The following is a 26,894-nucleotide window of genomic DNA, read 5'->3' on the forward strand; positions in this document are numbered from 1 at the left end:
TGCAGCACTGAAATATAGAGAATTAGCCAAATCTTTGAAGCTTTTTTCTGTTACTGCTTCTTATCTTACAGGAGATATCTCTTTATTGCCCTAACATCCTTGCAAAACTAAAAGGGAATAAGAGAATTGACAAGATTTTTCATCACTCAGTTTATGCTTTCAATGAGACCTTAACAATGATTTCCTTTATCTAGCTTTAGTTGTGTAACTGTTTCCAGCCGCTTTACAGCACAGAAGTCATCTGCAATCGCACAGCAGGCAGCAGGAGCAATGACAGTGGCCTGAGATACTACAATTCAATGTGAAATTCCTATTGTTCTGTATATTTAAATAGTTTGAATATTTAAAATTATTTTGAAAACCACATAGAGTGTACAAAAGAAATCCATTTAAAAACTGCAATTTCTTGAGCTCTACTCTGACATGGTAAAAGCTTTTTTACTCAATTTTCTGTGGCAAAAATCCTTTAAAATTGTTTACTGTTTAAAGTAGACTTGTAAAAGAAAAGGAAAATTTAAAATTCTCTGTATAAAAGAACATGATTCATTTTTGTTTCTGCTCATATGTATCGAAGATCCCTATCTAAATTTTCCAAACTGCCTTTCATCTATTTTGCCCACTTTGCTGAAGCTCACAAAACATTTACAAAAAGAACATCATATTGTTCCAGTAAAAAAAGAGACATTTAATGCATACAAAAAAAACCCCTCAACAAAACAGAACCACCAGTCTTCATTATGGTTTTATTTACTAAATATTTTGAATGCCACAAATAACTTTGAAACAAGTATACAAAAATAATCTTGCAATGTTCCCCCTGCAGACTTTTCATATTTGCTGTTGTCATAAACTTTTACTTCAATGTTAATTTTATATTTGTAAATTATTATCCACCACACACTTAAAACATTTGCCTTTATATTTTTTGAAGGCGGATTCTAAGTATCTATAATTAAATACTCATTTGTACATAAATACTCATTTGTACATAAATACTCTTTTGAACACAGCTTTCTTCCAAATTCTGCCATAAGAGTCACCAAATAAAATGGTAATAAAATATAACTAAAGAAACACAGTCCTCACTATGGATGAAACAGAAAGCTATACCTTCCACCTAAAGCTGTAATATCAGAATGCAGTGCTGTGATCTAAAGCAGCTATATCAGCACTTAAATCATAATATTGCCAAAAAGGACTGTGAAAATGCACATTTCTGACAAATAGCATATGCTATTATTTTTAATATCTGTAGTTTTTTTTCAAACTATATAGATTAGGCCTGCATTTTAGGCATATGTACATGCCAGCATTTGTAGCTAAAATCTGTGAGTTCTCCCTATTGTCTCTCCCCAATTCTTCAAGCCACAGAAAGAGAAATGCTGAGAATAGAAAGGAATCAGCACTGCTTTTTAAGATTTGTTACTACTTGGGACTGGTAAAAATGTTCAAAGACAGGAAAGAATTCTCACTTACATAAACTTAATCAAATACTATTGGTGTGACACTATTGTAAAGGCACTGACTTCAAAAGAGGAACATGCCATCTGGAGTTACAAGGAAACTCCTGAGTAGTTATGTCAGAAGACAGGAATAAAGGATAATGTGATTTCATAAACTTCAGTAAAGAAGAAATGGCTATTTTCTGAGTAGCTCTTGAGACAAACAGTCCTATACCATCTTCAGCTCTCAGCTGGTTATCCTGCAGCTGCAATCCTGCAGTGTATGATCCAAGGTTCGACATTTATAAACAAGCCACCCTTACACAAGAAGCCCACAAGCATTAAGAATCCTACCTCTAAATCTATTGGCTTTCCCTACCTCCTTGTTAGTCTATATGGTTACTAAAACCATAAATGTGACAACACAGAAGTGTGTCTATATACAAGTGCAACTTTTTTTTGTAATTGCCTGAGCATCTATTTTATTTCATAAGTTTGGGTTTTTTTTAAGAAAGGATAAATGTGGTGCAATGTTATCTTCTTTTTATATGGTTTAAGGTCTTACAAAAATTAATTTACTAATCAACTTTTCTGCCAATGTCACATACAAACACAGGACAAAATTACTCTGGCACTGTCACCATTTAGGACTAAATCGATTTAGATTATGTCACCATTTAAGACCACATCAATCTCATTGTCAAATTATTATACTTTATGAATGATAGATGTTTTAAAATAATTTTCAATTAAAACAATAATTACCAATCAGTACACTAAAGTAATCATCAATCCATAGAAAAGAGATTCTTAGAAGCCTAATTGGAAATACCTACTCCATATTTTCTTATAATCTTCTACCCAAGAAACTGCAAAATAAATAGAATCATTTCAAAACAGATTATAGTACCTAATTTATTTTGTACTGCTCCAGATGAGGGTTATAACTACTGGGTAAATTTTGCATAGAGGTATGAGAAAATGTCTAAGACCAATAATTTTTCCAGAAAGACTGAACGGCATTGTTTTCTTCCTGAAGAACAAGAACATAAGACATATATGAGACTAATGGTGCATCCTCTGCAGAATTGTCTAATTGTGGCAATAAGTACTGCTATTTACATATAATATTTGAGTTTTGTCATTTTGTGGCACTTACAAACTCAGAAAGAAGAGGTAATTCTTTATAAAATCCCCCCCAAATCCCTTACAGAACTGTGCTCTGAAAAGCATCTGCTATGGCATTCCTATCTTGCTGATCATTAGTGTCTAAAACTGGACAGATTTATAAGGACTGTTCTGAAATAACTTATCTTTAAGCACACTGGTAAAGAACCAAAAGTACACTATTTTCAACTAAAAACCTTACAAATACCTACTAGCTACTTCTAAAAGCCTTTTCTTTGTTTATTGGAAAAATCTTCCATTGTAACACAATTCACTTTAAGGACAATGGTATTTAAAAGACAGAAATTTCAAGACCTTCAAGGTCTTGTCATTCAGTAGATCAGACACAGAGTTGCTGGAATTTTAACAGGAAATAGCCTTCCAATGAAACTATTATATTTTAAAAGAATTACAAAAATAGTCCATGACCACAGCTTTTAAAAGGTAGGCTGCATTTCAGCTCCTTCATTCCCACACACTCTATTTTCTTTCATTACTACTCAATTTAAAGCTGAGAGCATGAAAGATGTCCATTTTATAAAAATGAAATACAGAAGCTCTCCACAGAGATGCCTCTTAAATTGGCCCAAGTTTATAGTCACATTCTTAAAAGTTTGTTTCGTAGTATAAATCTAATGGATTTTGGATTTTTTCCCAAATACTATTATTACTGCTACTGCAGTAGCACTACACAGGATCACGTGAAACATTTTATTAGCCAAGAAATTTCTTTTTTTTTTCATCTTTTTTTAAATGAAATTATTACTTTTTTCTGCTGCCATTACTCAGCTTGTAAAGCTTGATATGACACTGCCTAATGTACAATGCACCACTCAGATTCTACAGCACAATGCAGGCTCATATTCTTACTCAGCTATGTTTTTCACCTTCAAAAGCACTGCTAAGCATCTGTTTGCCTCTCCTTAAGAAAAAGACACTTCATAAGTAAAATAATTACAAGCTAACTATTTTTACTATGTTGTTATGATTTAGGAATCATTACTGAAAACACGCCAAAGCATGCACTGATTCGTACACTCCCCCTTTCTCCTCCCCCACTTCCTGAGGCAGGAGGGAGAGGAGAATTGTAAAAGGTAAAGCTTACAGGTTGAGAAAAGGACAATTTACTGGAAACAGCAATAAGATCAGAAATGTAACAATGTATTTCAGGAACAATGTTACCTGAAATACACAAAAGTTGTACAAGAAAGGAGATTGATTCATACATGGAAAAGCCCACTACCCAGAAACTTGCCCTGAGCAAATGCCTGCCACATTCCCCACAGCCAGAAGGAATGCCCTCCCCTAACCTGCAGTGATGATGTGAGATGGTAGAGAATAACCTCCAGGTGCTAGCCATGACCCATCCTGGCCGCTGCTAAAAATAACCCTGTCCTGGAAAAAAACAGGACATTATCCACCCCTTATTATGCACCATATAATTTATACTCAAATCCTACACCTTCCACCATACACATATAGTACATATACACAAGCACAGCTATCATCAATAGTCATTCCTCCAAGGTATCTGTTGAGCTCATTGAGCCCATGGCTGTGGGTTCTCTGTCCTAGATGCCTTCCAGGGCAGGAGGGCTGGTGTGCTGTCAGGTGGTTGCAAGCTGCATCATGAACTCATGACCAGTGTATCTGGAGCAGTCCATACTTACTATCCATGCTAGTTATGGCATTCAGCTACTAATATTATACAACAAAATATTACAGACTGCTCTCACCTAAAAAATCAAATTCCCTTCAGGTACACATCATGTTTCCCCATCCAACTGCATTAGATACCAAGTACACCCAGGTCATTGAGCAAAAACAGTCCCACAGACGGGTTTGTCTTAGCTTAAACCTGGACTAATCCAAACTGTCTCCCCTAACACATTCCTAATGTGAATCACAGGAACTTTATCCCCCTCTTTGATATGAGATTTGATTGGGTAGGGCCAGGTCGATTCATGGAGCCTCCCTCTAGTGTTAACTAACCAAGTGGGCTTTGCTAAGTGCAGACCTCAACGTATGAAGGTCCAACCACCTATTGCTTTCAATGTGGTTTTAACAGTCCATTGTACTACTCAATTTTCCCAGAGGTTAGTGCATGACAGAATATGATACCCACTCAATACCATGATCTCTGGCTATGAGGTCTGTGAGGCTATTTTTGAAATGAGTCCCATTTTACAACTCCATTTCTTCTGGGGTGCCATATGGTCACAGGACTTGCTTTTTGATACCCAAGCTGGTGTTCCAGGCAGTGGGGTGAGGCACAGGATACATCTACAGCCATCCAGTGGCACTTCACACCACTGTCAGCACTCAGGGCCTGCCTTGGCAGGTTGTGGGAGACTGATGTAATTAACTTGCCAAATCACTCCATATTTATATTTCGACCATTGTCCACCACACCATAGAGACTTTACCTACCTGCTTGCTTAAATGCAGTGCACATTTCACTTCTGAATAACATGTAAAAAATGTCCATCATTAGGTGCATAACTGAGTTGTGAACCCCTCTTTATGTTGCATCTCTTCCCTGATAACCTGAGGTGTACTGAGCCCATTGACTGGAAATAATTCACTCTTATGCTGCCAGTCCAGGTCCACCTGAGACACTTTAATCTCGACAGCCCAATCCACCTGTTCATTGTTGTGATGTTTTCCAGCAGCCCAACTCCTGCGTGCACGTGCATCTACATTATGTACTTTTACAGCCAACTCCTCTCCCTGGGGAGTGAGATCTTGCCACAGTTCAGCAGCCCAGATTTACTTCCGTGCTGCCAATTGGTCTTTTCCCATTGGTTTAGCCATCCCCACAGGGCGTTTGCTGCCATCTACAGTGCTCCACCTCTATACAAGTCAGTGTAGAGGTAGAGCACTGCCCATTTCTCTCATTCAGCAATATCACTCTATGCCACTGCAGTCTAGATAAGTCCAAGGCAAATAGTGGGGCTGTGTTTCCAGCCCTGAGGCAATTGACTGCAGGCATACTAGATACGCTCCAGGTGAAAGCAAATTGTTGCAGGCAGTCTGCTGCTAAAGGAATGGAGAAAAAGCAGTATTAATGATGGCAGCACTTTGCTGCCTTGGACTCCAGTTCATATTGAAGTTCCAGCATATAGAGCACAGCAGCGCTCAGTGGTGGTGTGACTTCCTTCTGACCATAATTCTGTCAGTCTCTGCTCTCTACTGGAGTTATGCACTGACCATATAGGGCTCTAAAGGGTGAGAGTCTTGCTGACTGCTCCTTGGTGCTGTGATCCCTGAATCATCTCGTGGAAGGAGGTCATCGAGTCCTGGTTGGTGTGATATTGCCAACACTGCACTGTTGTGGTAGTGATCATTACCTGTTATTCTTCAACCCTCAGCAGTCCCACAGCAGAAGGGTCCTCTGAAAGACCAGGCAAGGCTACTTCATGCCCTCTGTCACTACAGCAGTCTCATTGATTGACACTGGCTGGATGCCAGGCACCCAGGAAAGTCTCTCTATCACTCCCTTTTGCAGCTGGACGGAGACAGAAAACATAACAAAGGGTTCATGAGTCAAGGACTAGGGGGGATCATTCACCAAACACTATCATAGGCAAAACGGGCTCAAATTAGAGATATTAATTGAATTTATTACTAACAAAATCAGAGCAGGATACTGAGAAGCAGAATAAGATCTTAAAGAACACCTTTCCTGCACCCCTATCTCCATCCCAGCTGTGCCCCCCAGTGGCTCACAGGGAGACAAGGAATGGGGGTTATGGTCAGCTCATTGCACATTGTTTCTCCTTCTGCTCAGGGAGAGAAGTCCTTCCACTACTTCCACAGGCAGTCTCTCCCACAGGAGACAGTTCTCCACAAACTTCTCAGAGGTGAGTCTATCCCATAGGCAGACTGCTGCAATGTGGGTCACTCCTGCACTGGGCTCAGTCCTTCAAGGACAGGTTGCCTCAAAATGAGTCCCTCAGGGGGTCACAAGTCCTTCCAGGAAACCTGCTCCAGCATGGGCTTGTCTCCTCACAGGTCTGCAGATCCCTGTCAGATACCCTGCTCCAGCACAGGCCTCCCCCAGGATAACAGCCTCTTTAGGGCATCCACCTGCTCTGGTGTGAGTCTACTCCATGGGCTGCAGATGGTTCTCTGCACCTCCATGGATCTCCAAGGGCTGTAGGGACACACCTGCTTCACCACGGTGTTCACCATGGGCTCCATCGCACAAGCTGCTCAGCTCAGGCACCTGGAGTATCTCCTCTCTCCTTCTCCACTGATCTTGGTGTCTGCAGAGTTGCTTCTCTCACATATTCTCATCCCACTCTTCTCTGGCTATAATAAAAACTGTGCAATACTTTTCTTTCTTTTCTTCTTCTCCTCTTCCTTCTTCTTCCTCTTCTTCTTTGTCTTCAATATGTTATCACTGAGGCATTACCACCATTTCTACCTGGCCCAGCCTTAGGCAGCAGCACATTCATATTTGGATCTGCCAAAGATCAGCTCTGCCAGATGCTGAGGAACCTTCCAGCAGCTTCTCACAAAATCCACGCCCTATAGCCCCTGTTTCCAAAAGCAGGTCACACAAACCCAGTACAATCAGCTATCCCAAAAGTCTAATGATGCCCTTTTGGGTCCTTGAAATATTCTCTTCCTGAGGTAATCTATGCCCAGGATGCACAGGGCCTCTGGGCCAGTCACAATGGGGTGTATTTGCCATTTGTTCCCAGTCAGAGTCACTTCAGCTTCCAGTACAGTCAGCTGTCCAGCTCCCTGTCACCTCAGAAACAGAGACGGATTCTGCCCCTATATATCTTGATGGCATTAGGGTACACTGAACACCTGTGTCAACTAAAGACTTAAGTTCTTGTGGGTCTGATGCACCAAGCCATTGGATCCACACAGTCCAATAGATCTGATTGTCCCTTTCCCCCACCTGGCTAAAGTCAGGGCCTCTCTAGTTCTGGCCATGGTATTCATTGATGTTTCTTGTAAATATGAACTGGAGATCCTTTCAGGATTGAAAGTAACATCAGCCCTTCTATTCTGTCTGAGGACTTGCCCACTGGAAACTGGAGCTGCATTTATCTTTGCAGAGCTTCCTCTGATGTTTGTTCTTCCTCTCAACTCACGTACCTGTGCCGCCAGCACAGAGGTGGGTTTTTCATCCCATTTCCTTACATCCTCTCTGGAGTCACACAGCAAAAGCCACAGGTCACCTTGTGCTTTGTACCCTCTCTCTTGAGCAGAGGGTACTATTGCTCCCAATAGTTTAGACTCTGGTCCACACTGGAGGGGCAAGGGACATTTCCTTTCTAATCTGCTGAAGTTTTTGAGTCTGTCCGCAGTCTTGGACAGTCTTTCCACAGACAAGGTGCAGATCAGTAAGGAGGAAAAAAGATGTTGCTAGGTAATCACCTAGAGCACTGTTTGTTCTCCTCCTGTCACAGACATGGATGCCAGTGAGTTGGTGTACGATGATCATGTGCTCCATACAAACTTCTGCCACGTGGATTGTGCACTCTGGACCTCATCCAGATCTACAGGGGACTGCACCTTATTTGAATCCCTAGAGACTCCCTCCAGAACACTCATTCTCCCAGATACTGGAGAGCTTTCTCCATGGTGTCCCACCTGCCTGGGTGCACTACTAAATCATCCCTGAGAGAGAACCTTTCCCTCACGCTTGACTGGAGTCACCTCCAAAGGCTGAGAGCTTCTGTCCTCTTCCCAGTGCTCTTGTCAATGACAGATCCTGGGACAGGGATCCCAGCTCCTCAGCATCATTACCATCTAGTTTCATATCATGAGCCATGATATGGCAGGATTGGAGCAGCCAAGTCAGACTGACAGCTCAAATCTTCTTGCACATCCTGCAGCTCACCCAGGGACAGGGATCAGTAATTATCTCTGGACCTGCCTTTTCCTCCTGTTCTACTGGCATGGGTTGTTCCTGCAGTTCAGCTGCAGCTTGAGTGGCCACAGTGGCTGTTGGTCTGATTTCCTCCTCTTACCCCTGAGGTGTCTACTATCAAGCAGTAGTCAATAAATAGGAGCCAAAGCCCAGCATAGTGCATAACTGCTTGCCTCTCTGGGACTGCCATAGCATTTTTCTTTCAAATATTCTGCTTCTTCATCAGGGTCCTGCAGTTGTTATGAAGTGAACTTTAAAGCCATTGGAACAGAACAGACCTCCAAATGCTGATCCATCTTCTCCCAAATTCCATACCACTTATGACTAAACACCCTTGGTGTAGATGGCCTTCTTAAAAATCTCTTTCTTGACTAAACATGGTGAAAACCATGCTGAAGAGACCTGGCAGGCATAGCAGCATGAATATGCTTTCCTTAACATCCAAAGGGAATCAAAATTCTCAAAAGCTGTTGTAACAGGTATGAAGGAGTAAAAGGGGGTAAAAAGGTGGGGAAAATCATCTTTCTCTGTTCCCCTCACAGGTTGGGTGTAACTAAAGAATTCCCAGAGGTTGCACCCAAGGCCAGGGTAGGAGCAGAATACTGAGCACACATTCCAAATGACTTCCTTGCCCTTGATGTTGCCATGTAACTGATATCACACACTACTGCAACAAAGCCATCCTGATCTCCTTCTCTGCTCTGAAAAAAGAGCACTGTGGTGGACACACACTGTCCACTGAAAGATATACAAGGTTAGGTATACCATACCCACACGAACAGATCACAGCATGAGCAGTGGTTCTGTACCTAAAAAAACAAATGCTTAGACCAAATTTATTTCAAACCCACTCTAGTCAGATGTACTGTTATCTGAACCCTTTGACTCTGTGCTGGTCACCAAATAAGGCTGTTGTGGTTTACGAATGGTGTTTCCTAATTTAGTGCTCCACTGAACCACTTCAAACCAAGCATCATTCGCTCACTCACCCCTCCCCCTGCCATGAGATGGGGAGGAGTACTGGAAACACAAAAGATTAAGGGTTGAGGTAAAGTGAAGATTATGGGTTGAGGTAAGAACAATATACTGGAAACAGCAATGAAGTAAGAAACTAACAGTAACAGCAGCAATATTAATAACGGGGTGTACAAGAAATGATTCTCACACAAAAAAGTTCATCACATAGCAATCTGCCAAACATGAATCACCTCCACGCTACCCTCAACTGGAAGAGATGCCCTTTCCCTGCCCATGGCAATGATGCGAGGTGGTAGATAATAACCGCTTGGCTGCTGCAAAAATTACCCCTGTCCTGTCTGTAACCAGGACATAAGGTGTATATACACACTGGAGTAGACACAACCTAAAATGTGTCAGGTATTTTCAAGCTTGCAAGGCAAGCTCTTGTTTGAATTGCTTGCTTGCTTGCTTGCTTACCCCCTACGCCACATCCAGGAGTAGCTTCCTAGTCAGCCTCTCACCCAAACCTTCAAAGCATGCAACAGATCAAATTGGACTTGTCTTAAGGACTGAACTCATAAGAAACCTTCACTGCTCTCACTCAAAGTGCACCAGCAAATTCATGATGAAGCCCAGAAAAGACAAAGTCTTTTGGTTGTGAATATTTGATTACATAGAAACTGTAAGAGGATTGCAAAATTGACTAAATAATCTTAAAGGCATCTGTATCACTTCCTTTCAGAAACAAAGCTTTTCATCATGGCATAAGTGACATACCACCTACAATAACACCTTTCTCCTCAGTGTTGACAGCCTCTTCTTCACAGCAAAATTGTGAAATGAAGTTAAATTTAAAAAGTTTCCTGCTGTTTTTTATACCAAACTCTATTTAATTATTTAATTGCCTTCTTAACTTCCATTCTTGTACTTGACTTCTTTTATATTCCTGCTTTTCAGTCAATTTTCCAAAGAAAATGAGGCTTACACTACTATTGCCTGGATTTCTTCTCCAAACTGCCTCAGGCACACCCTCTTCCCAATGCAAACAAGTTTTACAAAGGGGTAAAAAACTCAAAACTAAGTTGTTAAAGGTTTCAAGAAAATAGTTGCATAAATGGAAAAGAAAATCCCTGCAACAGACTCTGCTGAATTTAGCCAGATTTTGTAATCTAATACAAGAGACAAAGTCTTAAAACACTAGGTATTCCTAATTAAAGATGCAATCATACTGTGATGCTGGACAACATGGCAAGTGATCACCACTGACCCTTCGATGTCAGAAGCAAGATGAAGTTCACAAAATCCATGAAGATGAATGACTAGTATCAGTGCTCCTGGAGAAATCACAGTACGACACACAGCTGTGTCTTGATTTCAGCTTTCAGTGATAACAGTCAGTACCATCTATGCAGACAATCCTTACTCTGATTTGTGCTATCTTGAGGTCTTGGAAAGGAGGGAAAGAAGGCCAGTCTCCAAATAATTTTTTACAAAAGAGAACTGGATGAAAGCAACAGTCAGAAAGGAGCACAATGTCACTCATGGTAAAGGCACCTACTAGTTAGGGTCTGCAGTCATCTACATAACAATTTGGAAAACATCTTATCAAAAATAAGGACATATATCTAAAAGGCTCCTTATTGTCCCAATGCAGGAAATAAATGGATTGTCCTGGGACATCTGAATTCACACAACACGCTTAGTGTTTGGCAGATGAATCACATATGAAATTTTTTAAGTAAAAAATACCTCTGACAGGCAAAATCAGAAAAGGCAAATAGAAGGAGACTCTAGGACACTTTGGGACCATTTATACTTGTCATGGGTTGATGATGGCTGGATGCCACACACCTACCACAGAATTCACAAAATGACTAGGCTGGAAGAGACCTTAAAAATCATCGACCAACCCATGGCCAAAGCCACTCACTCCCTCCCTTTGGCAGCTGGACAGCAAAGAGAAAATCTAATGAAGGGTTTATGGGTTGGGATAAAGATTGGGAGAGCTTGCTCTTCAAATACCATCACAGGCAAAAAAGGCTCTAATTAAGAGCCTTAAGAATTAAGTTTATTATTAACAAAATCAGAGCAGGATAATGAGAAGTAAAATAAACCCTCATCCCTCCCTCTTTCCCAGCTCTACCTATCCCAGTGGTGCAAGGAGACACGGAGTGGAGGTTGTGATCAGTTTATTAGGCATTATTTCTTCCACTGCTCAGGGAGAGGAGTTGTTCTCCTGCTGCACAGTGAGGTCCCTCACACAGGAGACAGTTCCCCATGAACTTCTGTGATGTGAGTCCATCTCATAAACAACAGCTCTCTGTGAACTGCTGCAACATGAGTCCATGCCACAGCCAGCCATCCTCCCCAGACTGCTGCAGCACGGGTCAGTCTTCCACAGGGTACAGTCCTTCAAGGATAGGCTGCTCCAGCCTGGGAGCAAGGCCTTCTCTCCATGTGTCTCCCACAGGGTCACAGCTTCCTCTCAGACATCCACCCACTCCAGTATGGGGCTCCTCCATGAGCTGCAGGTGGATCTCTGCATCCTTCCATGGGCTGCAGAGGCACAGCTGCTTTACCATGCTCTTCACTACACATTGCAGAAGAATCTCAGCTTCAATGCCTGGAGCACTTCTCCCCCTCCTTCTCCACTCACCTTGGTGTCCACAGAGTTGTTCCTCTCACATGTTCTCACTGCACTCTAGTTGCAATAACAACTTCTTGGGTTTTTTTCTTCTTAAGTATGTTACCACTGAGGCATTGCCACCATATCTAATTGGCCCAGCCTTGGCCAGTGGCACATTCATCTTCAGAGCCACCAGAGATTGGCTTTGACAGACACTAAGGAAGCTTCTAGCAGCTTCTCACAGAAGCCACCCCCTGTAGCTTCCCACTCAGAATGTCTGCTGACAGAAACAACAAGAATCCTGCAAGAGCAGAGTCCCAGGAAGGATTTCAGGACTCAGATTATTATTAAACACAGAGATTTGGCTTTGTTAGGCACTTTGGAAGCCTCACTCAGAATAAGAAGCCAAGTGAGTGGCACACTATATACAGTCAGAAAGTCACTTCTCCAATGAATCTCAGAACCACATCCACCTTCCCTGTCTTTGTTTCTGAAGAACTTCTCAAACCATCTACCTGGACATTGCTGCTTTATGTAGCACAAGAAATCATGCAGAAACATGATGGAGAAGAAGACAGAAAAAATTAAATTAAGAAAAAAGTAATGAATATTATATGATGATATGCGTGGATTCTTCTTGGAAATAGTAAGTAAAATGCCAAAACCACAAGAGACATGAAACTCATGGCTTGAGAACAGCATCATTGTTTTAGATAACTGAGAGGAACTGAGGCAATGCCAGCTGCACAGTGGCCTAAATATTAATAGATAAAGCATGAGAAACAGGAGGGCATAACTCCCATTATGCCCTTCCATTTCATAAGCTGGTGATATTGCCTTTCATTACTGCCCTCCAAAAGTCTTACCCACAGGAATTCTACTTCCTTCAGCTGAAAACCAAAAAACAAACCTGGCCTGCTTGGTAAGAAGTGTTGACTCAAAGATTTCTGCCCAATCATCATTGAGATTGAAAGATACATGACAAATAACACAAGCAAAAAGAAGTGAAGGCCTATGTGTTCTTTCTTATAGAAATTCCTGTACTAAGTTAGAGAACATCTAAAAATTAAAACGGCATCCTGTGACAAAGATTGTTCCTAATTTTTTACAATGTTTAAATGAATAATCATATTACAATTCTAAAAACTGTGAATTGATATACTCATTCTTGGCATACAAGTAAGATCTTAAAAGTAATATAAAAGATCCTTAGATTTGTTCTATTTTTTAGTATTACTAATTAATAGAAAGTTTTTTATTACCAAACCAGAAAAATATTTTTTTACTTTTACCTCGAGAGTTTGTTAGTAAAAATCATTGTTTACTCCTTAACTTAGATATTTGTAATTAACAAGTATGCAAGATGGGAAAGGGAGAATGTGAGAAAGGGAAGAAGATGGGAAGAAAGCTTGACATGGCTTAGGAATGGTATACTCCCCAAGTCAAAGCCCCCACTGAGATTCTCCAAAACCACACTACTGCTCACAGTTGCTTCCCCCATTTTTTCCTTCCCCCCACCCCATAGCAGTGTGATGGAGTTGAGAACTATGAGAATAGAAAGCAAGCATCATGAGTTGAGAGAACAATTAAATGGGAAGAACAATGAGATAAGAAAACAAATAGTAAGAGCAATAATACGAATTTTAAAAGTGTACAGAAGTGAGGGTGATTTACACGCAAAATGTTCACTGCTGAGCCTAATCCAACTTCAGCCATGTTTTCCCAACCAGAAGGAACACCTTTTCCCTGGAAAATAGAGAGTCTGCTTCCCCACTCCTGGCATTGACCTGAGGTGGTATACCATAACCTTGGGGCCTTGGCTGTGCTACTTCACAGCTACCGCAAAAAATTAACCTTTTCCTAGTCAAAACCATCCTCCTTATTTGTTCATGTTGCTTTCATTTTTCCCCCTTTTAATTAACAAAATTTTTAAAACCTACATTTAAATCATAGTATAAAGGCTATACTTTGTCACCTTCAAATGTATTGAATCCAGTGTTGATGTATCTAATACTTGGCACGTCAAATTAGTTAAAATATTCCAATTTTGTTCTCTATCAATTTTTTCAATTTCCACTTTTTTCACAAAAGATAGAAGTCAGGCACTGAGAGATATTCTTCAGATAAAGGAATTTTTCTTCAACATAAGATACGGTGTACTTCTATAAAAATGTCATGCTATGATTGCTAATGCCAGACTGTGATTGCTATGGTATAAGAGACAGTAATTTTTATAACTAGCTCATCATGAGAAATTAAGCTGGATGTTCCTGTGCCAGACTTCCAAATACCAAAAATTCATTCAGGCATAATATGGGTTTATAGGTTTATTAGAGCATTTATTAGGGAAGAAGTAAGAATGAAGAAAAATTAGACTAATTACATGAATTACAACTTTAAAAAATGAATGCATAGCTTTTAGAAAGATGATTACATAGACTAAACTTACTAATAGTTTACAAGCACACACTTTCTTAAACTTACACAGTTACACTTTCTTAAACCAGGTAAATTAAAGATACAAAGAAATAAATTTCTCAGCACTGATTAAGTTTTTAGAAATTCTTCTATAAACGTATCTGTTTGATGTTCACATTCCTGTTGGATAATTTCAGATGACGAGAACAAATAGCTTTTATTTCCACCCTGCAATAGCTGCTGAATGACTTTATCTCAAGATTTTTCATAGATGATCATATACTCTTATACTCAATCAAGCATAACTGGAATAATTGCTCAACAAGGGAAGACAACACGATTCCATATGTAACTTATCTTTGTTTCCTAGATCACAGAGCAGTTTGCAGTCAATAGCTTTTCAACCTATGTGCCTATTTCAGTTTTGGAAAGCACTGTAATAAGACATATTCTAAAACTGAATACTCTGAAGAACACAGATGTAGAAAAGACAGCTCTTGACAAACGTTACTAAAACTTACCTTACTTATCATAGAATCAGAAAACATTAAGGTTGGGAAAGAGCTCCATGACCAGCAAGTCCAACCTTTGACTGAACACTACCACGGCAACTAAGCCACCAAGCCCTGCATTCAGTTCTTTCTTGAACACTTCCAGGGATGGTTACTCTACCACTTTCCTGAGCAGCTCATTCCAATGCTTAACAACCCTTTCAGAAAAAAAATACCTCCTTGATGTCCAAACTAAAACCCCCCTGACACATCTTGAAGGTATTTGCTCTCATTCGAGTATTTAAAAACCCTTTTAGTAAAGAAATTCTTTCTGATGTCCAAAATTAACCTTCCCTAACATAACTTGAGGCCATTTGCTCTCATCCTGTCACTAACTGACTGCAAGAAGAGACCAACCCCATCTCGCTACAGCCTCCTTTCAGGCAGTTGTAGAGAGTGAAAAGGTCTCCCTGAGCCTCCTTTTCTCCAGGCTAAACAACCCCAGCTCCCTCAGCTGCCCCTCATATGGCCCTGCTCTCTACACCTTTCACCAGCTCTGTTGCCCTTCTTGGACACACATTCCCACACCTCCATGCCCTTCTTGAAGTGGAGGGCCCAGAACTGAACTTGAGCTGGGGAATCACCACTGCACAGGTGGACAATCAGTGCCCTGGTCCGGCTGGCCGCGCAATTTCTGATAAAGACCAGGATGCCATTGGCCTTCTTGGCCACCTGGGCACACTCTGGCTCATGTTCAGCCAGCTGTCAATCAGCATCCCCAGGTCCTTTCCTCCTGGGCCACTTTCCAGCCACTCCTCCCCCAGCCTGTAGCACTGCATGGGGTTGATGTGATCCAAGTGCAGGAACCAGCACTGGCCTTATTGAACCTCACAGCGCCGGCCTCGGCCCCTTGGCCTGGCCTGTCCAGATCACTCTGCAGAGGCTGCCCATGCTCCAGCAGATCAACACTCCTGCCCAGCTTAGTGCTGTCTGCAACTTACTGAGGGTACACTCAATCCCCTCATCCACACCAGCAATAAAGACATTAAGCAGGGCTGGAACCCATACTGAGCCTTGGGGATTCCCAGTAGTGACTGACCACCAACTGCAGCACCATTCACCCCCACACTTGTTACTGTACAAACATGGCTTGTACTGATAAATAAGAATTCCAGCCAAGTTTCATAAATTGGGCCCTGGGTTGAGAGACAGGGAGCTTCACCAATTATATTCCATCCTGGGCTGCAGACATCTCACTCATCAGGAGCTGGCCTGTGTGATGATCAGACCAATGAGCTGTCTAGATCCAGGAGTTTTGAATTCCTGATCTCCTTGAGGCCCTAGAGCCTAAGAGGGCTCTCAACAATAAAATACACTGTTTGTCACATGGGCTTTTGAGGTGTCTGTGTTATCCTTGTCTCCAACCACCAACCCCATGGAATGCTTGGAATTAAACATAATACAATACACACTCCGGGCCCAGCCTACCAACCTTCCAGTTCTTAACCCACTGAAGTGTGCACTTGCCCAAGCCATGGGCTGCCAGCTTCTTCAACAGAATGCTGCAGGAGACAGTATCAAAGGCTTCACTGAAGTTCAGGTACACAGTATCCACAGCCTTTTCCTTATCTACTAGCCAGGTCACCTGGTCATTAAAGGAGATGAAGCTGGTCAAGCAGGACTTGCCATTTCTAAACCCATGCTGGCTGGACCTGATCCCTTGGTAGTCCTGTTGTGGGATGTGACTGCACACAATAAAATCTGTTCCATAACCCTCTCTGGCATTGAGGTCGGGTTCACAGGCCTGTAGTTCCCTGAATCCTCTTTCCAACTCGTTCTGTAGTCATGTTGGCCAACCTCCAGTTGTCTGGGACCTCCCCAGTTAACCAGAACTCATGATAAATGATGAAAAATGGCTTGGCAAGCTCTCCTATCAGATCTCAGCACCCTTTGGTGAATCCCATCCATCCCCACAGACTTGTGAATGTCTCAGTATCACAGCACGTCACTACTTCCTCCTGCACTGCAGGGGGTCTGTTCTGCTCCCTGTCCCTGTATATCAGTGCAGGGGACTGGTTGTCCTGAGGATAAGGGATCTTTATGTTAAACACTGATGCAAAGAAGGCATTAAGGACCTCAGTCATTAAGGACCTTCATCATCCCTGGTGACAAAGCTTCCCCCTACCTATCCAATAAAGGATCATTCACCTGGTCATAGCACATGCAGATGTTGGGTCCCTGCTGCCCTCTGGTACTAATGCCGGGCTTTAACACTCCCTGCAGATGGAGATCTGGACAGCTGTATGCTTCTGAGGCCACCATGCTCCTTCCAGCAACAGCTTTCAACCATATGGAATCCATTGTTGGGCCTATTCTACTTGGGTGGGCAAAAACCACCAGCAGAGCTCACCTGAGGAGCTGGGGAGTGCCTGTGCCCTCCCACACGCCCTGCTCACACAACCTGCTGAGATAACTGCTGCGCCTCACCTCAACTGATGTGCTTATACCCTTGCCTGAAGTCACTGTATTTCTCAATACCACATCACACATAGTTTCAGGCTGCTATTCCCTTTCTTATCATGCAAGTCCTCATGCTTGCATCATTATAACAGACACCAGAATAGCTGTCAGAAAATAATTCTTTCTTGTTTAACTTGTTAAAAAGACATAGCTAGTGAATCTGATGTTATTCATGCTACTGCAGCTGAACATAATTTAGTAACAGATAACAGATTTCTTTGGATATTAGTTTTAAGAGCTACTCAGCATCTAAAAAAATCTCTGTTCAAAAATTACTCAGTATTTTCACAAAAACTTTCTGACAGATTAAGAGAGTCATAGATAAAAATAACATAAAGATCCTTGGTGGTATAAAAATAATTATAGAACACTAACAATTACTAGAGAAAACATTTAGTAGAGAAGAATACAAAATCCTGTTGCTTCTCATGTACTTTTCCATTTAACTTCAAGTTAATTTCATTTATGTGCCTTCTGAAATGAAGAAATTTATTTCACTTTGATATCCTGTTAAGATGTTTTAAAACTACTGAAAATGCTTATTTAGTACAACATCCCTGCCTTTTTTTTTTAATACATTATTTTACTGTTCCAACAAGCTTTCAACAACAGGCAGAAGGTTAATGTGCTACTTTACCAAAATTCAGCATTATTTTCTAGCTGCAGTGGTTCTGGGAACAAAAGCCATTACATACTACCAAAACAAGTCATCACCTTACACAAAACATTGACAGAAATGTAAAGAGGAGATTATCCCTTAGAAATTAACAAGAACTGTTTAATCACCCTGTGGATTAATTTCGGGTGACCATGGCCTCCACAGAGGCCCACCAAAACCCTTTGGCATCTCTCATTTCTTAGGAGATGTCCTTAGGGAAAGATTCCAATCCCTTTCCCTTACATTTATATAAATTAGACTTTGATGGGGGAATGGAAAAAAAACTTCTGCTAATCACAAATACTGGTGCTACATTGTTTCTTTAAAAAAATTATAAAGACATGCCTTTGCCACGACTGAAAGCTCTGCTCTAAAAATGAATTATACAAGGAAAGGGATATGAGTTGAATTACACATCTCACTAAGAACTGAAATGTTAAATTACATCTTCACAGACTAACTTATGCCAAAATGTTAACATGTGCACTACACCTGCAGTAAAAATACTATACTGTATAAATTGTGAAATGCATTTCTGTTGTTTACATTAAGAATAAAACTCACTACAACCATTGCATGATAACACAAACAAGCAATCTGAAATTAATTCTGGACCTATACAAGATAATCAACACTCACTGTTGCCAGGTGTATTCCCTCTGATCTGCCATATTCTGAAACTCTAAACAATTATCTTACTTTTTGTACTTAAAACACTGCAAACAGTGAAATGCTAGGTTTTGAGTTTATTATTTTCCTCTTCTTACTCTTCAGATTAATTCCACAGATGGCAAATAGTAGGAAATGTAGTTTGATTCAATTAATTTCCCCTTTGATGAATACTAGACAACAAGGAAACAGAGATGGATTTCAACAGAACAGGGATATTCTCAAAATTATGGGAATTGGGCTAAATATATGGTAAAACCTGTGTATTCAGGAAATACAGCTCTCCCACAACCCCAACTAACCTAGAGTAAGTTTAACTAAGTTTAAGTGTGAACTGAATTTTAAATGTTCTTCTATTTTAGAATACTGTAATTTGTGATTTTTTTTTTATTTCTGCACTTGGAACTAATTGTGTACACAAAGCATCTAAAGAATACCACTGAATTCTAGAATCTCTTGAGTTGCAAAAGACCCACCAGATTCATCAGTCCAACTCCTGGCCCTCAGAAAAAGACACTCCAAGAGTCACACAATGTGCCTGAGAGCACTCTTGGAACACTTCATGAGCTCAGACAGACTTGGTGCAGTAATCACTTCTCCAAGCAGCCTGTTCTAGTGCTCAACCATCCTTTGACTGAAAAACCTTTTCCTGATGTGTAAACTAAACATTTCCTAATTGAGCTTCATGCAAGATTCATTTCCTTGAGTCTTGTCAGTGGTCACCACAGAGATCAGCACCTGGTCCTCTGCTTCTCCTCATGTTTAAAATTGCAGTGAGGGGTCCCCTCAATCTCCTCTTCTGCAGGGTGAATAAATCAAGTGACCTCAGCTGCTCCTCATAAGACTTTCCTTCCAAACCCTTTACCATCTTCATAACCCTCCTTTGGATACTCTTGAATAGGTTAATGTCTTTCTTATATTGTGGTGCCGAAAAGAGCACACATTATTCAGGGTGAGGCCCAATCAAGTGCAGAGCAGAGCAGGATAATCACCTCTCTTGACCATCTGGTGATGCTGGGCCTGGTTTGTCCCTCTGCCTGTTAAGGCACATTACTGACCCATTTTCAGCTTCCTATTATCCAGGACCCCAGTCTCTTCCCACAGCACTGCTCTCCAGCCTCTCACTCCCTAGTCTATGCACATATCCAGGGTTGCCCCATCACAGGTGCAGAATCCAGCACCTGACCTTATTAAACTTCACACAATTGGTGACTGACCATCTCTCTAACCTGTTGAGGTCTCTCTGCCTGGCCTCTCTGCCCTCAAGGGAGACAACAGCGCTTCCCAATGTAGCATAATCTCTAGACTTACTTTCAAGTTCTGCATCCAAGTGTTAATGAATATGTTGAAGAGAACTGAGGATGGGGCCCCATGGAAGCCCACTTTTGACTGAACACTAGCCTGATGTTACCCCATTCACCATAACCCTTTGTGCCCAACTCATGAGCCAATTGCTCATCCATTGCATAATATGGTTATTCAGCTACAAGCCAAACATTTTGTCCAAAAGGACACTCTGAGAGGCAGTATCAAAAGCCTTACTGAAGTTCAAAAAGATTACATCAACTGGCTTTCCTATATCATATAGATGGGTTACTCTGTGATGACATGGATACAGGAGTAAACATAAATCTATAGATGACATTTACTTCCCTGTATTTTACATACATTTTTCTAAATTTTAATGTGGCTATCTGTGTTTCACATTTCCCCATCCGGCCCACATCAGTGTCTGGAACTTTCCTTTTACATTAGGTTCTGAGTTACCTGAGCATCTTCTTTAGCAGTGTCCCAACTGTGTTTTCACCATCTCTTCTCATGACAGTCCTTATTTTGCAAGTTTGCAACAACTCTGTGCAACTTCTTTTCCTTCAGTCAGTCATTCTGCTCCCTTATCCCATCTGTTCTGCTAGATGAATCACTCTGGATGCTAATATACTGCTCTCTACTGTAAGATAGGTGAAGATGACATGCTAGCATGGCTTAACTGTTCAAATGTTGCATGACATTGTTTGAAAGATACGAAGGTATGGCTATGTTAAATAAGAGCAAAGGCTTTCATGTGTCACCTATTTTCTTTTGAATTCCCTGTTTTCCTATAACACTGTAAGACTTTACAGCTAAAAACTCCCAAAATGCAATTTTTCACAAAGTTCCCATACCAGAAAGTAGAAAAGGAAACCAAATAGAAATGACAGCACTCTTCAAACTTAATTAATCAGATGTCTTACTTTTGCACTAACTAGTCTATTCAAAAAATGAAAGTTTACCTATACAACTAAGAGATTAAGAAAGGATTAAGATTAAATAATACATTGTATATCCACTAGACACCAAAAGATGCATACAGTTGGTAGTTAATGTATCTTTAGAAATTAAAAATTCAACTATATGAATATTGCAATAATTTAAGTTTCTAAATTATTTATCTCAAAGTGGCAGAAAATATCACTATTTAAAAATAGCATACAAGATGCAAGTGATGAAAAATTGATGTGAAATAGCAATCTAAGACTTGAGCTCACTTTAAGCAAAACTATTAATGCAAAAAAATTCCTACCAAATTCAAGTCAATGCAAAAAGAAATTTCATGGCCCATGGCCCATTCCACCAATTCTTAATTCTCAGTTTTATTCTCTCTGAGTTATACAGCAAGCTGTATAAACTCCAAAAAAAAAAAAAAAAAAGATAAATCAAATCACAGAGGAAAAAATTAAGTTCTTTCTGAATCACTCCCTTTTATCTTCTGTTTCCCCCTCTAATCTTTCATTTTCTGCTACACTTCCCCTCCCAAACTTCCCAGTGAAAATAAATGTTGGATGGTAGTCTCTTAAGACAGAAAAATAATCTTTAACTGCATTTTACTGTATTTGCTGGTTAATATATCTCCACAGTGAAACTAACATTTAGAATCTATCATATCAATGTAGTCATCATGATCCAAGCTGCAAATAATAGTGTGTCACTGTCAATTTTGCTTTCTCACACTTTCTTCCCTTCACTTCATCTGATTTTAATAATCCCTGTCAAACCACAAACAGTCCAAATTACCTTCTTGACACAGAAGCTTTCAAGGAAGAGACAGAATCTCAACTTTCATTTAGTCACTACAAAAGCAAGCTGTCCGACTGGACAAATATTATTTTCACTCTTGACAATCTCTGTAGTAAAGCATGCTTTTTAATTTTCACTGAAGCTGCCGAGGGTTTCAGATAAGCTTCTTGTTCAGCACAGATTGACTCACAGGATTAACAAACCAACAACTGTAATTGTGTTTAAAAAAATCCAGCAGTTTTGAGGAAAAAAAAAACCTCAAGGAATGACAATCGCATGTCATCAGCTAACTGAGTTAAGAAAAAGATTATACAAATAATTTCAATTTAGTAGATCTCATAGGATGTTTCAAGATCATTTTACATTTCAAAGATTGACCAAATGGCTGTTCCTAACAATGTAATATAAATCAGAATTTCAAGGAGGACAAATTTATATTCAAAGACACTAGCAACAATACAAAAAAGGTTACCATTTGACAACGGGAAATATGTTCAAGGAAAACAAATTCCACAGAAGAAGGTCATCTCCAACCATTTTCCACTCTGTTGCCTTGTCCTCAAAGTAAGCTCAAGAATATAATACTCTGCTTCACCTGTATCAATTTAAAACTAATTGACTTCTCTGATGAGGTACAGTACTGTATAATTAGCATTATGTTATAAGTTTATGTGAATAATCAAAGTACAATACATTTTAATACAAAAATTTTCTCCACATAGACACACTAGTCTCTAATTATCTGAATCTTTTAGCTGAAAGCAGTAATCAGGTTTTGAAATGCTACTAGATGTAAAAAAAAGAAAACATAATAACCAAGATGCTTCGCATCAGAAGACTCATGTGAAGTATTTGTTCAAATACCTCAGATGATTGTCCCATGCATGAACTTAATTTAAGCCTAATCAAAACCATTTTAAAATATTCTTTGACAACTAGTCTGTATATACCAAAACAATAAAAGCCCATCTTTGATGAATCTCTAAAATCACAACAAAATGCAGAGACATATGCATAGATGGTGTTTAAAGTTCCACAGCAAGAGAATTATGCTTTCTACTAATACAGAAGCCTTATAGTGCTCTTTCAACAGCTTGGTCTGGTAAATGGCTCTTCATGAAGACTCACTCATCTTCATGACCAGATATCTTCCTGCTTGCCTTCTAATTCTGTTTTTCTTCCTAGAGAAGAGTGAGAGTTTCAAGAGCTTACTGTTTTCCTTTAGCACAGCTAGTTAAAGCACAGTCTTGATACTCAGCAGTATATTGATTCTACTACAGGTCTGCATCAGATTGATCTGTATATTTTATTCTTAAAAAACTATCTGATCAAAAGATCACTTAAAGGAGGAAAAAACTTATAAAACACAGACCAATGGTATTGTCTGTTTTAATTAAAAGGACATTGATTTAAGCCTCTTTATGTGAAGTGCTTAGCCCTGACCATGACTCAACTTCTAGTTAATTATCAGTTTATATTCACAGCAGAACTCATGACTGCTGCCAGGTACATTAAAAAATCCCACAGATTATATATGATTTGGGGTTAAAAACTACTGAAGAGAATAAAAATAGAAGATGTGAAAGACATCTGTGGAACACTATATTAAACTACAAATATACTGACTGATATGAAAGTAGGTCTACACCACATCTAGTTAGTGATTATCAAACTACACATTGTGTCTAACTGCTTTTCAGTTCTGTAACTATTTGGGAAGATAAAAAAAATCTTAAGGCAGAGCCTTCTCACTAATTCACAAACCATACATAAATAATTTTTCCATCTAGTTTCTCAGTGGTAGCCTTTATCTTCCCAGAACACCCTCTCCATATTTCAATTCAGTTTTGCTACTTGATAACTTTATAACATTATAAGATCTTACATCTTTATTTCTTTGCAGGAAGAACAAGTCATCTCAACTATGCTGCTACAAAAGCAAAAGGACACATAACCAAGTGGCAATTTTAAAGAATATTTATCCTCAATATTTTTCCATTCCTGTTGAAAAGAATGAAAGGAAAATAAAGGAATAGTTACAGTTAAAGGAACTTCCTTCTTATCAAAGACATTGTAAACAATACTTTTAAGCTCCAGCCTAAAGCTCCTTATCATAGAGCAACAAAGAGTCCCACAGCTGCCAGCTCATGAAAGAAACATACTGTATTCATGGTGAACTTCATTTACCTTTATACTGTTACTACATATGCCATGGAAATTCCACATGGTTCAAGAACACACAGAGATAGTTCTAATACATTCAGCCATCTCTTCTGGGAAGATGCTGCGTTAAGAATATTATTTAAAGGTATGATAGAGGCAAGAGCACAAAAAGGGAGAGAAATAATAATTACTAAATGCATTCACACTGGGAAAAAGAAATAATTATTCAGAGCCAGACCAGGTCATAAATTACTGTGCAAGAAGGAAAGACAATGAGCTGATTTGTGATGCAGAAAGGGCTTCGTCCCTATCTTAAAAAATCTACTATAAAATTTATTTTAGATTCTTTAGTGCCAAAACCACTTAGCCTTTGGTTTCATGATTAAGAGGGCAAGTGTTCATAAATATCTTGTAATTGAATACAATGCACTGTACTATTTCTTACATAATTACAAGACTTAAATGACTTGCGCAACTGGACAAGAAGTGGAACTACAGTGTAAACATTATGTATTATTTGCCTATTACATCATAACAAAACTTCACTGAAAACTAAAAATCAATTTTTGGTTTTTTGAAGACTACATTTCAAGTTTGTAGAAAGACAGGAGGACATCACAAACTAAAGGTGTAAAATCTTTTTCCAAGGTCACACTAACATTTTTAGCAAATTTATTTTTCCTTGTATTAATTTCAAAGAATTAATACAAGGAAATTTACAAGAATTTTCCAACTTAAAAAAATTCCAAGAATTTTACAACTTAAAAAAAAATAAGCCATGTAAGATTCAAGGAGGAAATTTATATTGCAATCAAAGTTTTAGGATTTACTCTGTATCTTTTTTTAAATGCCTAAATCTGTAATAACTAAATAATAATAAAGTGATAACTTTAGAAGAATATCCTTCAGAAGCATGAGTTGTCATCAAATCTATTTTTATATAATAGTTCTATAGTGAACCAGAGATTTAATTCAATTTCTTTAACCTGTAAGATAAACTATGCTTGTTGTGCCCCAGCCAACAGCAAGTGGTCCCAAACCAAGACTCCCTTATCTGGTACACCACCATGAAGCAGTTTGAAGGACATCACCAGAAAAACCAAAATACCCAATGAGAAAACTAATTAATGGCATATAGTCTGAATAAGGAAAAAAGTATTCAAAGATAGAAAAGTGGGGTAGCATTTATTGAAATGGCATTTTTCCTAGGTAAGCTGGTAATAAGTGATAGCACAACACGCTTATGCTAATCTTTGGAGTTAAGCATTACTCAGAAACTTTAAGTTTGTTCCAAATAAGGTAAACAAAAGTAAATAGCTTTGCAAATGTATATCAAGCAAGGGTATTTAACAAATACCCTTGCTTGATATACATTTGATTTTTAGTATCAATATAGCTTGATATACATGATTTTTAGTATCAAGGCAGACCAGAATGATTTTTCCATTTTTTCCTCTCTCACAGTGTGCACCAGGGATAAATTTATGACAGTATAAGCACAAAGAAGGTTGTATTGCTCACCATTCCCTGGCACGTGGCAGTTAGGCATGTGAGACAGCACACCCACCAAACCCTTGCTGAACATCAATGAAGACTGAGCTTTATTGTTCGGTACTTACTTTTATAGGAAATTCAAACAAAAGGTCTAAACAACCCACAGGTTCATACTTTACACCCCTAGACCTTGAACCAGTGACATGCTTGCACCTTAGGAAAGATGTTATTGGTTGAATGAGTCAGCCCAGGGACCAGTTAATGAAACTGGGCTGAGTTTCTTATTTATAACTGATTAATGCTCAGTACAAACCAGCTTGTAATTTAATGTGGTAACAATTCCCTATATTTACATTACCTGACAAAACTTACATGTACCCAGTCAAGAGGCATCTTAAGAATTTAAAATATTCTAGAGACTACTGTTCTGATTTCAAACAATACCTGAACAGAAAGTTCTATTACATTTAACAGCAAAAAAACGGGAAAGCATATGTAAAAAATAACAGAAACTCCCCTGTTTATCTGCTTTTGTTTCACATATTTAAGTAATTAAAAATCTTTTAACAAGCTTTCTGTATACTCTTGGTTTAGGCAGTAGTATTCAATGAAATGGAAGTGGTTCTTTATGTGGAAAAGAATTAGGAATTATCAATACTTTGGGGGGTTTTAGCTAAAGTACTTCAGGACTAAAGTTCTCATAATTCGTAAGTTCCATAGAAAAATCAATAAAGACATAAGCAAAGGAAGTTTGAAAGAACAGCATGGAAGTTTGACAACAGGATAGTGTTCTTTGACCAATACTCTTACATTTGTGTTTTATATTAAAAACAAAGACAGCAAAGCCTTTACTGTTTCCACCATTTTTATTATTTTCCTGAAACAGAGGATATGCAAAAAAAAACTGAAACAAAACAAGCCAAACAAAACAACAAAAAACCCCATATAGAAACTGACAGTAAGGTTCTAACTCCAGCCCACAAAAGCCAAGAAATGTAAAGTTACTCTGACATTCAATCTTTAAATCATGCAAGGGTGCTTCTTTTTCTTTTTTGAAAAATAACAATGCAAGGTAATGACAAGTTGTCAGCCCTAACTTTGAATTGCCTGAAGTTTGTCATTTGGTGTTTGTGTCACAACCTTAATGTTATTTAAATGTAGTTTTTAGTATCTATTATTTAAAAAGGTCTACTTTATGACAGCAAAAAGCTTTGATGGCATAAACCTCAAAGTACACTGTAGTGCTGGTATGCCACTTCATTAGAAGTAGTGCATAAAACATATGCTGTTGACAAATCTAATTCATTAAAGTTGAGGTAGAAGCACTTTAAAGCAACTG

At 39.3% G+C, this 26,894-nt stretch overlaps 1 protein-coding gene across 4 annotated transcripts in view; it reads right to left on the minus strand.

Annotated features, from left to right (window-relative positions):
* The window catches only part of KIAA0825 (KIAA0825 ortholog), a 231,294-nt gene that overhangs the window by 197,219 nt on the left and 7,181 nt on the right, over positions 1 to 26,894 (minus strand). The window contains exon 2 of one of the 4 annotated variants that reach the window (XM_077171843.1): positions 5,960 to 6,117. The exons of the other annotated variants lie outside the window; for them this stretch is intronic. The gene's annotated coding sequence lies outside the window, so the exon portion shown is untranslated. The remainder of the gene's footprint in view (positions 1 to 5,959; positions 6,118 to 26,894) is intronic. 4 annotated transcript variants of the gene reach the window in all.

The sequence above is a fragment of the Agelaius phoeniceus genome, chromosome Z (assembly GCF_051311805.1).
Source record: "Agelaius phoeniceus isolate bAgePho1 chromosome Z, bAgePho1.hap1, whole genome shotgun sequence".
NCBI lineage: Eukaryota > Metazoa > Chordata > Aves > Passeriformes > Icteridae > Agelaius > Agelaius phoeniceus.